Source organism: Mauremys mutica, chromosome 1 (genome assembly GCF_020497125.1).
Source record: "Mauremys mutica isolate MM-2020 ecotype Southern chromosome 1, ASM2049712v1, whole genome shotgun sequence".
Taxonomy (NCBI): domain Eukaryota; kingdom Metazoa; phylum Chordata; order Testudines; family Geoemydidae; genus Mauremys; species Mauremys mutica.
The window spans coordinates 172,147,322-172,159,844 of NC_059072.1; the positions used below are offsets into that span (position 1 = coordinate 172,147,322).

The 12,523-nt window shown below is 42.7% G+C and overlaps 1 long non-coding RNA gene across 3 annotated transcripts in view; it reads left to right on the plus strand.

Moving 5' to 3' along the window:
- LOC123361774 overlaps nucleotides 1-12,523 on the plus strand; it is an 81,282-nt gene that overhangs the window by 8,396 nt on the left and 60,363 nt on the right. For all 3 annotated transcript variants that reach the window (XR_006576225.1, XR_006576224.1, XR_006576223.1), the window contains exon 2: nucleotides 1,866-1,938. This is a non-coding gene — a long non-coding RNA (uncharacterized LOC123361774). The remainder of the gene's footprint in view (nucleotides 1-1,865; nucleotides 1,939-12,523) is intronic.

Sequence of the window (12,523 nt, forward strand, 5' to 3'; positions counted from 1 at the left end):
AGAATATTAGCTACCAAATTCTCCTCTCAGTTACAACAGTACAACTCTATTGAAGTCAATGGGATTGATAGAGAATTTGTCCTGTAGTTTGTGTGATAGGTTTTACCACCCTTCTTGGTCCTACTGGGTTCCGGGGAGGTGGATAGGCACAAGCTGGCCCATAGCTAAAGGACCCTCCCCCAGTCTATGATTATGGGGGACAACAGAAATATAACAAAGGCAGGTGTGAAGGTCAAAGGGTCAAAACAAGGGAACCTGAAGGGGACACTGAGCAGAGAATCCTGGACAGCACCCACTGCTCTTGGTCTTGAACAGTGGTCCCATAGCTGGAGGCAAGACCAAAACACCTTTAATTCTATCAGGCCTTGAACCAGGTGAGGTTAAGTAGCTTGGGGCAAATGCAGCTGGGACTCATTATCCTCTGAGGCCCAGGTGACATGCATAAAAGGAGAGAGAGGAAGGAAGTGGCTAGTTCTTGGGAAAGATTAGAATCAAAGGAAGACGGGTCTTTGTCACCACATTGTGCTTGGACCATAAAGCATGCTGGTTTTTATTGTGGGATCTATTTGCCCATAAAAGGGAAAACTTTGGTTTGGACTTCTATATCTTGCAAGGAGTAACTAGATGCCTTATTTAGGATTGGATTCATTGTACCATTGGTGGGAGAGAGAGAAAGCAAGCGAGCATGTCCTGTGATAGTTTGTAAGATATTTCAGGATGTGCCTGGATGGAAAGGAGCTGTGAAAACCTAAGAGATTGCTTAAGCAAAGAGCCTCACTAGAAATAAATTAGCTGTTGCACTACTCATCTAGAATAAACAAGCAATGGTGAATTTGTGGAATCCTACATGTGAAATCCTTGTTTAATAAAGTAATGCAGATTTTCATTTTTTTTTAAAGAAAAAAAATGAAACAAATCCCATCTTCAGCCTCCACTCCCTGCTTTTGGGGCAGAGGCTGTGAGTACTGTTCTGAGAGTCCCTCTGGCTGGAGTCTTCAGAGCAGTAGCAACGGAGAGGCATTTGCTGTCATAAAAATCTACTTCAAAAGAGAGACTGAAAAGCCTGAGCTTTTCCTTTGGGGTGAATGTCTCCTCTTCCTCAGCTTCCTTTCTGCCATTTTGGGGAAGATATATTCATATAAATCTTCCATAATATAAGAACTGATCTGCTTTATGAGAAACAGAGGGTCTTAGTAAATCCATAGCCTATCTCCACACTGGACAGGAACCAGCTTTCTGTTCTTACTCTGTTTGCTTTATTATAACTTCCACAGTTGTGCTGTTTATGCCTGTGGCACTTGGGGCACCGTCGGCTGTGATGCCACGAACTGTCCTTAGAGTCTGAGAAATCCTACACACCCTACTGCCTCCCCCCCGCCCCGCCTACAGCTGACCTTCATGTGTTCTGTAAAAAATGAAACTTATAACCCACTTTTAACTTTTAGGCATCCTTAGAATGCTGGTGCCCCTAAGCACGTGCCTACTGTGCCTAACTGGAAATCTAGCCCTTCTTAAGGCAGATGTTTTCTCATATCCCTTAAGTCCTACTCCTTCCCTGCTACACACACACACCACTTCTCTGTGGAGCTAGCTCTGGGAGCCAGAGCATCTTCTGAGTGAGGAGTACTCTAAACAGCATGGTGCTATGGTGCCACAAGTCCAGAAGGGAAGCAAGTGGCATGGGGCTATTCAGGGTGCTGGCTGCTTCTAATGAACTATATTGTAGAGAGAGGTAAATGTCTTCACTAGAGTGTGTCTTCTCACTCCCAAGAGCTGCCACCTAGCTCCCCTCCTCCTCCCCCGGTAGGATAGCTGTTAGCATATTTAATCTTAACTTTGCTTATGCTATTGTATTTTATTTCCAGAGGAGCCCCTGTGACTTCCTGTTGCTGCTTGGTTTTCACAGACCCATACAGAAGTCCTTGTGGTTTACTCAAGGTACAGTAATTTTTCTTGCTATACTTCATTGAACTTTGTCAGCAGGAGCTCATCAGCCTGTTCTCATAGCCAGGATCCAGAGCTTTCAAATTTTGCAGGACATTACACACATTAGCTGACTCAGGCTTGTGGGCTCCTAACCCCTAATGTTCTACTGCTGTCTAACAAATAGCTGTGTAACCCACAAGCAAAGTATGTGTCACATTCCCCTCTCATGCCCAGTGTACAGAGAAGATAAATTAATCCTTAGCTCAAGTGTACAGGCCTGTGTTTAAAGTCTATGACCTTGTTGACGACTCATGTTGGGGTGGGGCTTATGGTTGCACATGATAGAACTAGTTTATTTAATTCGCACAGTAAGAAAATATAATCGAAAACATGTTTTATAGGTAAATATAATCTGTAAATAGAGTGGCATGCAGAACCCTCACAGATGTTCCACATCTCATTTTCACACATTTCAAGTGCTTGTGTCACACGCTGGCAGGTTCAGCAGTTGACAGAGGAATGCTTTGCTCAGGGGAATATTTTAATTTGGCTGTAGTGGGGTGGGTTATGGTTCAGGTTTGATCTGGATTGGAAGGCGCTGTAATTTAATTTTGATCCTGAATGGCAAAACCCCCCGAGATACCTTCAGGTGAATAGGTTTTCATTGTTTTATGTGAAATCCTGGTGGAACAGCTGTTTGAGATCTCTGTCAGATGAGTTGTCACCAAAAAATCGATACAGTCACAATCAAAACTGTAGGGGGAAGGCTTGCATACAGATACTGAAGGTTAAACATCCCACAAAGTTCAAAAGGGTTTGACTCTGTGGTCCTTATTTGGCTCCTTTCCATTTAGTACCCAGGCAAAAATTATTACACTGAATTTTTCTTTACTGTATGTTATGTTTTGCTGCTCAAACTGCGAGTTATTTAAATGTTTTTTTCTAAATGTGGATTATCTCTCTAACTGTAACAAAGTACCAAAAATAGTGATTAATTTTGACACTAAAAATAGAAGACATGGGGCCTGTTACAAAGAATTTATTTTAAAAAGTAACCCTTCAAAGATTTGAACTAAGTTACTTTTTCCCATAAAACAGGCTTCTCATCCAATGGGTTAGGCAAGATTTGGCTAGCAGTCATGGGAATCTGCAAAGATTATTTTAGAATAAAAACATATTACAAATTACAAGGGAAAAATTTGTTTATCAGGGTACAGAGGTTAAATGAAGCATGTTTCCACATTCAGATGAGTATGCATGAATGCAAAATCATAAGCAAAAAAGACGAATCTATTGTGTGTCTTGCTCAATTAAAGTGATAACAAAGAATAAGTATCAGAGGGGTAGCCATGTTAGTCTGGATCTGTAAAAGCAGCAAAGAATCCTGTGGCACCTTATAGACTAACAGACGTTTTGCAGCATGAGCTTTCGTGGGTGAATACCCACTTCGTCGGATGCAAGTAGTGGAAATTTCCAGGGGCAGGTATATATATATATGCAAGCAAGAAGCAAGCTAGAGATACAACCGCATCTGCTCTAACCCCTCAGACAGAGACCAACACCTACAAAATCTCCACCAAGCATTCTCAAGACTACAGTACCCACACGAGGAAATAAGGAAACAGATCAACAGAGCCAGACGTGTACCCAGAAGCCTCCTACTGCAAGACAAACCCAAGAAAGAAACCAACAGGACTCCACTGGCCATCACATACAGTCCCCAGCTAAAACCCCTCCAACGCATCATCAGGGATCTACAACCCATCCTGGACAACGATCCGACACTTTCACAGGCCTTGGGTGGCAGGCCAGTCCTCACCCACAGACAACCTGCCAACCTGAAGCATATTCTCATCAGTAACTGCACACCTCACCATAGTAACTCTAGCTCAGGAACCAATCCATGCCCACATATCTACACCAGCGACACCATCACAGGACCTAACCAGATCAGCCACACCATCACTAGTTCATTCACCTGCACGTCCACCAATGTAATATACGCCATCATATGCCAGCAATGCCCCTCTGCTATGTACATCAGCCAAACTGGACAGTCTCTACGGAAAAGGATAAATGGACACAAATCAGATATTAGGAATGGCAATATACAAAAACCTGTAGGAGAACACTTCAACCTCCCTGGCCACACAATAGCAGATCTTAAGGTGGCCATCCTGCAGCAAAAAAACTTCAGGACCAGACTTCAAAGAGAAACTGCTGAGCTTCAGTTCATCTGCAAATTTGACACCATCAGCTCAGGATTAAACAAAGACTGTGAATGGCTTGCCAACTACAGAACCAGTTTCTCCTCCCTGGGTTTTCACACCTCAACTGCTAGAACAGGGCCTCATCCTCGCTGATTGAACTAACCTCGTTATCTCTAGCTTGCTTCTTGCTTGCATATATATACCTGCCCCTGGAAATTTCCACTACTTGCATCCGACGAAGTGGGTATTCACCCACGAAAGCTCATGCTGCAAAACGTCTGTTAGTCTATAAGGTACCACAGGATTCTTTGCTGCTTTAACAAAGAATAATAATGTTCCTACTTGTTCGCTATAAATCTCTCCATAAATAGGACACTTACTGTATTGAAATACCTTGCATGTGATGTTAGCATAAGGTCTTTATGAAAAGAGTAAAATTCCGGTTCTCATATGGTCATGTTGATAGCCAAGATCTTAGATTCAGTTCGGTACCATGCAGATTACTATTTTATTTGTCTAACAGTAGCACCTAGGTGCTGTACAATCACATAGGAAGAGAAAATCCTTGCCCTGAAGAGCTTACATCCTCAGTAGACCAAACCAACAAAAGGTGGGAGAAAGGAGGTATTATAGTTTTCTTTATATTATGATTTTCTTAAATATTGTAGTAACACAAATGCATTTCACAGCACTTTGGTACACAGTTTTTAACAGCCCCCTAGCCTTTGTACTATTTCTTCTCTATGCATTCCAGGATCCAACTTTCTTATAGCTTAAGGATAAAAGGTAATACTTTCAAAAGCAACTGAGGTGCTTTTGAAAATAGGACTTAGGATCCCATGTCACTGAGATGCTTTTGAAATTTTTACACAAAATATCTAAACTGGAGTGCCTAAATTTAGGCATCCAAATCTGTATTTAGGCATCTAAATTTAGGCCTTGGTTTTCAGAGTTACAGAGTATTTTGAGTTCCCATTGACTTCAGTGGAATTTGCGGATGCTAAGTACCTTTGACAATCAGGCCACCTTCATGTAGGTGTCTAAATACAGATTCAGGACCCTAAATTTAGACATCCAGGTTTTGAGACTTCTGGGCTGGCATATTTAACAAACCATATAACAGGAAGTCGGAGACCTTGTATCTGAAGGTAGCAAAGAGTCCTGTGGCACCTTAGGCTAGCTTCTTGCTTGCATATATATACCTGCCCCTGGAAATTTCCACTACATGCATCCGACGAAGTGGGTATTCACCCACGAAAGCTCATGCTCCAATACATCTGTTAGTCTATAAGGTGCCACAGGACTCTTTGCTGCTTTTACAGATCCAGACTAACACGGCTACCCCTCTGATACTATCTGAAGGTAGTGTTTGTAATAGATAATGAAGTCACAAAATTATTTAGATTCAGTGCAGAGAAAATTTTGAAGAACTTCAGAGGGACTCACATGAATGGACAATATGATAGATGAAGTTCAATGTTGATAAATGTCAAATAATGCAGATTGGAAGAAAAAATTTAAACTACTCATACATATTGCAGTGTACTACATTAACTGAATCAACTCAACTCAATAAGGCCTCTGGTCAATGTGCAACTGAAGTAAAAAACAGACAAACAAACAAAAAAAAACCCAAGGTGTTAGGAGATGCAAGGAATGGGAGTCAATGATGTTGCCTCATGTGCAGCACTGGTCACCCCATCTCAAAAAGGACATTGCAGAATTAAAGGGAGTTGAAAATGATTAGAGGTATGAAAAGACTCTGGTATGAAGAGAGATTGAAAAGATTGGGATTGTTCACCAAAGAGGGGACATGATAAAAATATATAAAATAATAAATGGTCTAACGAAGGTAAATAATAGATTCTATTCTCTGTGTGTTATTAGCCAAGGGATGTTACATGAAAATAAAGTGTGATAAATTCAAAACTGATTGAGAGAGACTTTTTCAGACAACACATAATTAGACTGTGGAACACATTGCAACACGATAATATTGAGACCAAGAATGCAGTAAGATTGAAAGAGGAATATGACATTTATATAGATAATGACAATAGCCAGAGCATGCTTCAGGATTGAAACCAATCTCTACTGTAGTTTAGGATGAGACCTTCATGGTGTCGGATTATCCCATGTCTGCCTACTGTAGTGTTCCTCTGAATCACCTGATCCTGTATGGAGTCTATGCCTCATTTTGACTGTGGTGCTTTTCTCTGTGCTCTTGCCATAAGATCAAGAGCATCAAGAACATGTGATGGCTGCAGAGAGGGAAAACAGAAGGAGGTATTAAAAAATAAATCAGTGATTTATGTTTAGCATGTATCACACATACAAAAACTACATTAGAAGAACATTATTAAGATTGCAAAGTCAAGCACTCTGAAGTTAGGAAATGGCAGAATTAAACATGCCTGTGAAATCTTAATTTGGCTTCCTTGTGCCAATAGAGGAAAATGGGAGATGGGGGCGGGCACCCATAGTATTGCAAGCAAACAGATAAATGTTGAACCGACCCAAACTGTTGTGTATCAACATTTCCAAATCAACATTTTTTTAATTCTCCATCCTGCAAAAAATGTCAATAGTTCAGCTTTTCATCATGATTTGAGATGAAATAGAAATGTTAAAATCGGAATTTCTCGCGGAATAGAAATTTTTGGACCAGCTGTGTTCCCAAGCTCTAATCCTTGGTCCACGGGGAGCAGGCTTACTCACATGGTGCTAGCTGGGACTACAGCTGCTAAACTGTATTAAAAGATTAAATGCTTTCCAAGTAAGCAGTTGCTATAATTACCACGAGGATGTTACATGATCATGAATGAGAGGGAAGGACTCTGAGTCAGTCAAGGCATCCTCAATCCTAAGGGCATTAAAATGTTCTACATGCTATGAGCAAGTATGAAAACCACTGCCTTGATACCATGAGAGGCCATTGTTTCACACTGAATGAGAGGCAAAAGCCTGCCTTTGTGAGTCAACACCACTATTTCTAGCATCCTTTGGTTTTGTAGGTGAATGTCTTCCATCTGGCCAAGACTAATTACTAAACATGAGAAATCTGACGCTAGATATAGTAGTGTTGACTCATAAAGGCATGCCAGCTGGAAAACTGGCACACACAAAAAACACCACAGGAAGGAAGAAATTGGAGACCCAAACAACTTGAGAATGAGGCACCTCAAAGACTAGGCTAAGAAAAGGCTTTCATTGCAATAGTTGTCATTTTGATGGGTTCTGATTCAAGCTTTCCCCATCCCATCTGGTTTCTTCTTTCCTTCAGGGTTTCTGGGTTAACAGACCATAGACTCTTAACCAAGATCCCTAGCTGGTGTAAATTAGCATCGCTCCTTTTGTCTTCAGTGGAGCTGCACGAATTTATGCCAGCTCAGGCGATCTGGCTCTCTTGGCTTAAATGGATCATGCTGCTGAGGATCCATGGAGAAAGAAGGCTAGGTGGGCTTAGAAAAACATTTTCAAATAAGCAGGCCTAATCTAATTCACCTAATGAACCCCAGGCAGTTCAGATAGGGATAGATAATAAGACAGAAAATATCATATGCTATCTATATAAATCATGGTATGCCCACATTTTGAATACTGTGTGCAGATCTGGTCACCCCATCAAAAAAAAATGTTGGAATTGGAAAAGGTTCAGAAAAGTGCAACAAAAATGATTAGGGGAATGGAACAGTGTCAGATTAATAGAACTGTGACTTTTCAGCTTGGAAAAAAGATGACTTGAGGGGGAATCTGACAGAGGTCTATAAAATCATGACAGATGTAGAGAAAGTAAATAAGGAAGTGTTATTTACTTCTTCACATAATTAGGGGTCACCAAATGAAATTAATAGGCAGCCATTTTAAAACAAAAAAAAGGCAGTATTTCTTCACAAAATGCACAGTCAACCTGTGGAATTCTTAGCCAGAGGATGTTGTAAACTTCAAGACTATAACAGGGTTCAATAAAGAACTAGATAAATTCATGGAGGACAGGGTCATCAATAGCTATTAGCCAGGATGGGCAGGGATGCAAAACCATGCTCTGAAGTGTCCCTAGCCTCTGTTTGCCAGAAGCTGGGGAGGATGGATCACTTGATGATTACCTGTACTGTTCATTCCCTCTGAAGCACCTGGTATTGGCCACAGGATATTGGGCAAGATGACCTTTGGTCTGACCCAGTATGACTGTTCTCTAGACCTCAGTTTTCCCATATGTAAAATGGGGAGAATGATACTGACTGCCTTTGTAAAGCACTTTAAAGTCTCTTGATGAAAAGTGCTATATTAGAGCTAAGTGGTATTATTCCCTCACAGGGGTTCTTCCACTGACTCTTTCTTTAATTAGGAGAGGCATGTAGAGCTGGGAAGAAGACTCTTAGTTACCATACTCCTTACACTCACTTTTATTCCTTACACTAATTGGGCCAAATTCTGCCAGAGATTCTCATGTGCAACCCCAATGACTGTGATAGGCTTGTACTGACTGTAAATCATGGCAGAGTTTGGCCCTTAGGGTGTAAACTCCCTCGTGACCCAGTCAAATAGGAGGTAACTTTTTCTTTCTTACAATCAGAATTAAGTTAACTGGAGCCCTAGCAGGCTGAAGAGAAACATCAGCTGCTGCTCTCAGGCATAGAGCAAGTGCCAGCAATTCCCTGGAGTGTTCTGTGATTTTGGGGGGGTGGGGGAGGAAACTTTTTTAAAACTGACAAAAAATATGATTTCATTTTGGCTTTTTGACTCCCCAGCTCCAATTCCTTGGCCCCCGTAATTCTGGCAGTTTTTACAGCAGGTTGTTATCTCAAATATTGGGGAAGTAGAAAGAGAAATGTTTGGAAAGTCCCTTTTTAAAGGATGTACTGTTATGGTTTTATTTAATTACTTATATTTTGTTTTAATCTTTCTGAATGTCAGAGATAAGGCTGCAATTTAACATCTTTCTGCAACTGTGCTTCCTTTCAAGCTCTGACCAGCTATGCAAGCTATTGTATCAGACAATTGCCAATGTTGTGTTACCAAGGAATTTCCCACGTCTAGCCAGGTTGCACAATCTTTCCTAAACATGTTCTGGGGGTGGGGGCTAAGGGCTGGAATCAAGAAATATTGTTTTGCATGATGCATCTTAAATTTTGCCCTGATCCTCCCCCTTCCTCCAGTTTTGCTGCCTCTTTGAAAATAAAGACCATGTTACTCATACATTATAATTGCCTGTCCCTTCACCCCTACAATAACCCCCTTCCTTTGTAAATCACAATAGGGAATGTCTCTGACTTCTTAAGAGGGATTTATAATACAAGTTTTTCCATTCCGTTGTTAGACTACCATGGGTAGTGTTACTGTAAACCAATTAACTGCAGAGCATCTGCCAACTGATGGCCACAAACTAGGCCTGGTCTACACTACGCATTTAAACCGGTTTTAGGAGTGTAAAACCGATTTAACGCCACACCCGTCCACACTAAGAGGCCCTTTATATCGGTATAAAGGGCTCTTTAAACTGGTTTCTGTACTCCTCCCTAACGAGAGGAGTAGCGCTAATATCGGTATTACCATATCGGATTGGGGTTAGTGTGGCCGCAGATCGACGGTATTGGCCTCCGGGCGGTATCCCACAGTGCACCACTGACCGCTCTGGACCGCAATCTGAACTCGGATGCAGTGGCCAGGTAGACAAGAAAAGCCCCGCGAACTTTTGAATATTTCCTGTTTGCCCAGCGTGGAGCTCCGATCAGCACGGGTGGTGATGCAGTTAAAAATCAAAATAAAGAAAGAGCTCCCACATGGACGATGCGGACGTGATCGCTGTAAGGGCAGGCAAATCTGTTCTATCAGCACTCCATTACAGAAGACGAAATTCAAAATCATTTTTTAAATATCTCCAGACAGATGCCATAGCAGGGACTCAGCGCACTGCTGCGTGACAAGCGTAACGGAAAGCCAAAGAATCAAATGGACGCTCATGGACTGGAGGACTCAAGCTATCCCACAGTTCCTGCAGTCTCTGAAAAGCATTTGCATTCTTGGCTGAGCTCCAAATGCTTCTACGGTCAAAAACAGTGTCCGCGGTGGGTCAGGGCATAGCTAGGCAATTTACGCACCCCCCCACCCACCCCCAGAAGTGAAAGGGAAAACAATCCTCTCTTGACTCTTTTACATGTCACCCTATCTTTACTGAATGCTGCAGATAGACGCGATGGTGCAGCACTCAACACCAACATTCTTGCTCCCCCCACGCTATGGATGGCTGATGGTACAAAATGACTGGTACCCGTCCTCATCATCAGCCTATTGGCACATGGGGCAGTGCAAAAGGACTGGTAACCATGCTGACTAGCATCTGTTAGGTCGATCAAGGGCGCCTGGTCCTAATTTTTCCTGGTAGATGGTACAGTATGGCTGATAACCATCGTCATCATAGCAACAGGGGGCTGAGCTCCATCAGCCCCCACCCTTCATGTGTAAAGAAAAGATTCAATTGCCCCTGAACTAGCAGAGGGATGCTGGGCTCCTCTCCTACACACTCCTTACTGTCCTGTCTGGACTATCATAGCAGCTGGAGGCTGCCTTCCACTCATATCTCACTAACAAGTCACTGTGTCTTATTCCTGCATTCTTTATTACTTCATCACACAAGTGGGGGGACAATGCTACGGTAGCCCAGGAAGGCTGAGGGAAGAATGGAATCAACAGGTGGGGTTGTTGCAGGAGCACCCCCTGTGAATAGAATACAGCTCATAATTTCTGCAGGATCTGACACAGCAGCTGTGCTCTCTGGTTCTCTGATACAGTGGTTCTCTAGTACACTTGCCCATATTCTAGGCAGGACTGATTCTATTTTTAGATACCAAAAAGGAGGGATTGACTCAGGGAGTCATTCCCAATTTTGGCTTTTGCGCCCCTGGCTAAGAGCAGCCAGGGGCACTTATGACAGCAGCAAATGGAACAGTGCAAAAGGACTGGTAGCCACGATCATCTTATTACCAATTTATGGTATGGTAGATGGTACAATATGGCTGATAACCATCTCTGCTATCATGCAAAAGCAAAAGCATGCTGCTGTGTAGCGCTGCTGAATCGCCTCTGTGAGCGGCATCTAGTACACATACGGTGACAGTCACAAAAGGCGAAACAGGCTCCATGATTGCCATGCTATGGCATCTTCCAGGGCAATCCAGGGAAAAAAGGCATGAAATGCTTGTCTGCCGTTGCTTTCCCAGCGGAAGGAGTGACTGACGACATTTACCCAGAACCACCCGCGACAATGATTTTTGCCGCATCAAGCACTGGGATCTCAACCCGGAAATTCAAAGGGGCGGGGGAGGCTGCGGGAACTATGGGATAGCTACGGAATAGCTACCCACAGTGCAATGCTCCAGAAATCGACGCTAACCGTGGACGCACACCACCGATTTAATGTGTTTAGTGTGGCCGTGCACACTCGATTTTATACAATCTGTTTTGTTAAACCGGTTTATGTAAATTCGGAATAATCCCGTAGTGTAGACGTACCCCTAGAATGGCTTAACCAGTTACAGAGGTCTTCCAGTCTGAGTCTGGACTTGCTGGACCAAATTCAGACCTGTGTAAAGCAGGTGCAGGTCAACAAACGTCAGCATTGCATCACTCTCTGATGCCTGCCTGAATTTAGCCAGGTGTATGTGCGCCTGACATATTATTATAGCTGGACTGGGACTTTGGTGATCCCTAAAAAGCAGGCATACTAGCTGAGGCAAAAGCATGCTTCTTCTTGGTTAAACCACTAGTAACCTTGCTATGAACTATCTGAGCACTGGAGGTCTGGATGTAATAGGAATAGGGCAGGATTTCTTACTGGCAAGGCTCCACTTAAGTTAGTTATAATGGCCCGACCATTTCATTTTCTCCTCCCACTTAAAAAAAAAAAAAGACTCACTCTTTCCTGCCTCCTTTTTCCTCTTCCCTTTCTTCTGCTTACTCTTACTTTCCATGCTTTCCCATGGGAGGCTATTCTATGCTCTGCTGAAGAGAACTTTTCTGTTCCTGCTCCCACTATGGAGTAAGACAGGGAGGCAAGAATATTGCAGCCTCAGGAACAGGAAAGGTGCTGCAGCCTCTGCCACTTCCTAGGGCAGAGGCAGGTCTGCACCAGGACTCAAGCTATTTGAGGAAACCTTTTCCTAGAGATTTGTAAAGGAAAGGCTTTCACTTATTAAATCACATGGGGCACTGAGGCCATGGAAGGCAGTCAGAGCTGTGGAAATTGCAGTAGTAATATGGAAAATGGGAGAATGGGTCATAACTGAGTGTTTGAAGGGGCAAGAGAGATCCTAGAAAACGGAGTTTCTGGAATGTCATGTGGGGACAATAAGCTTGAGGCTTCCAGATTGCAGCTGTTAGGGTATTGT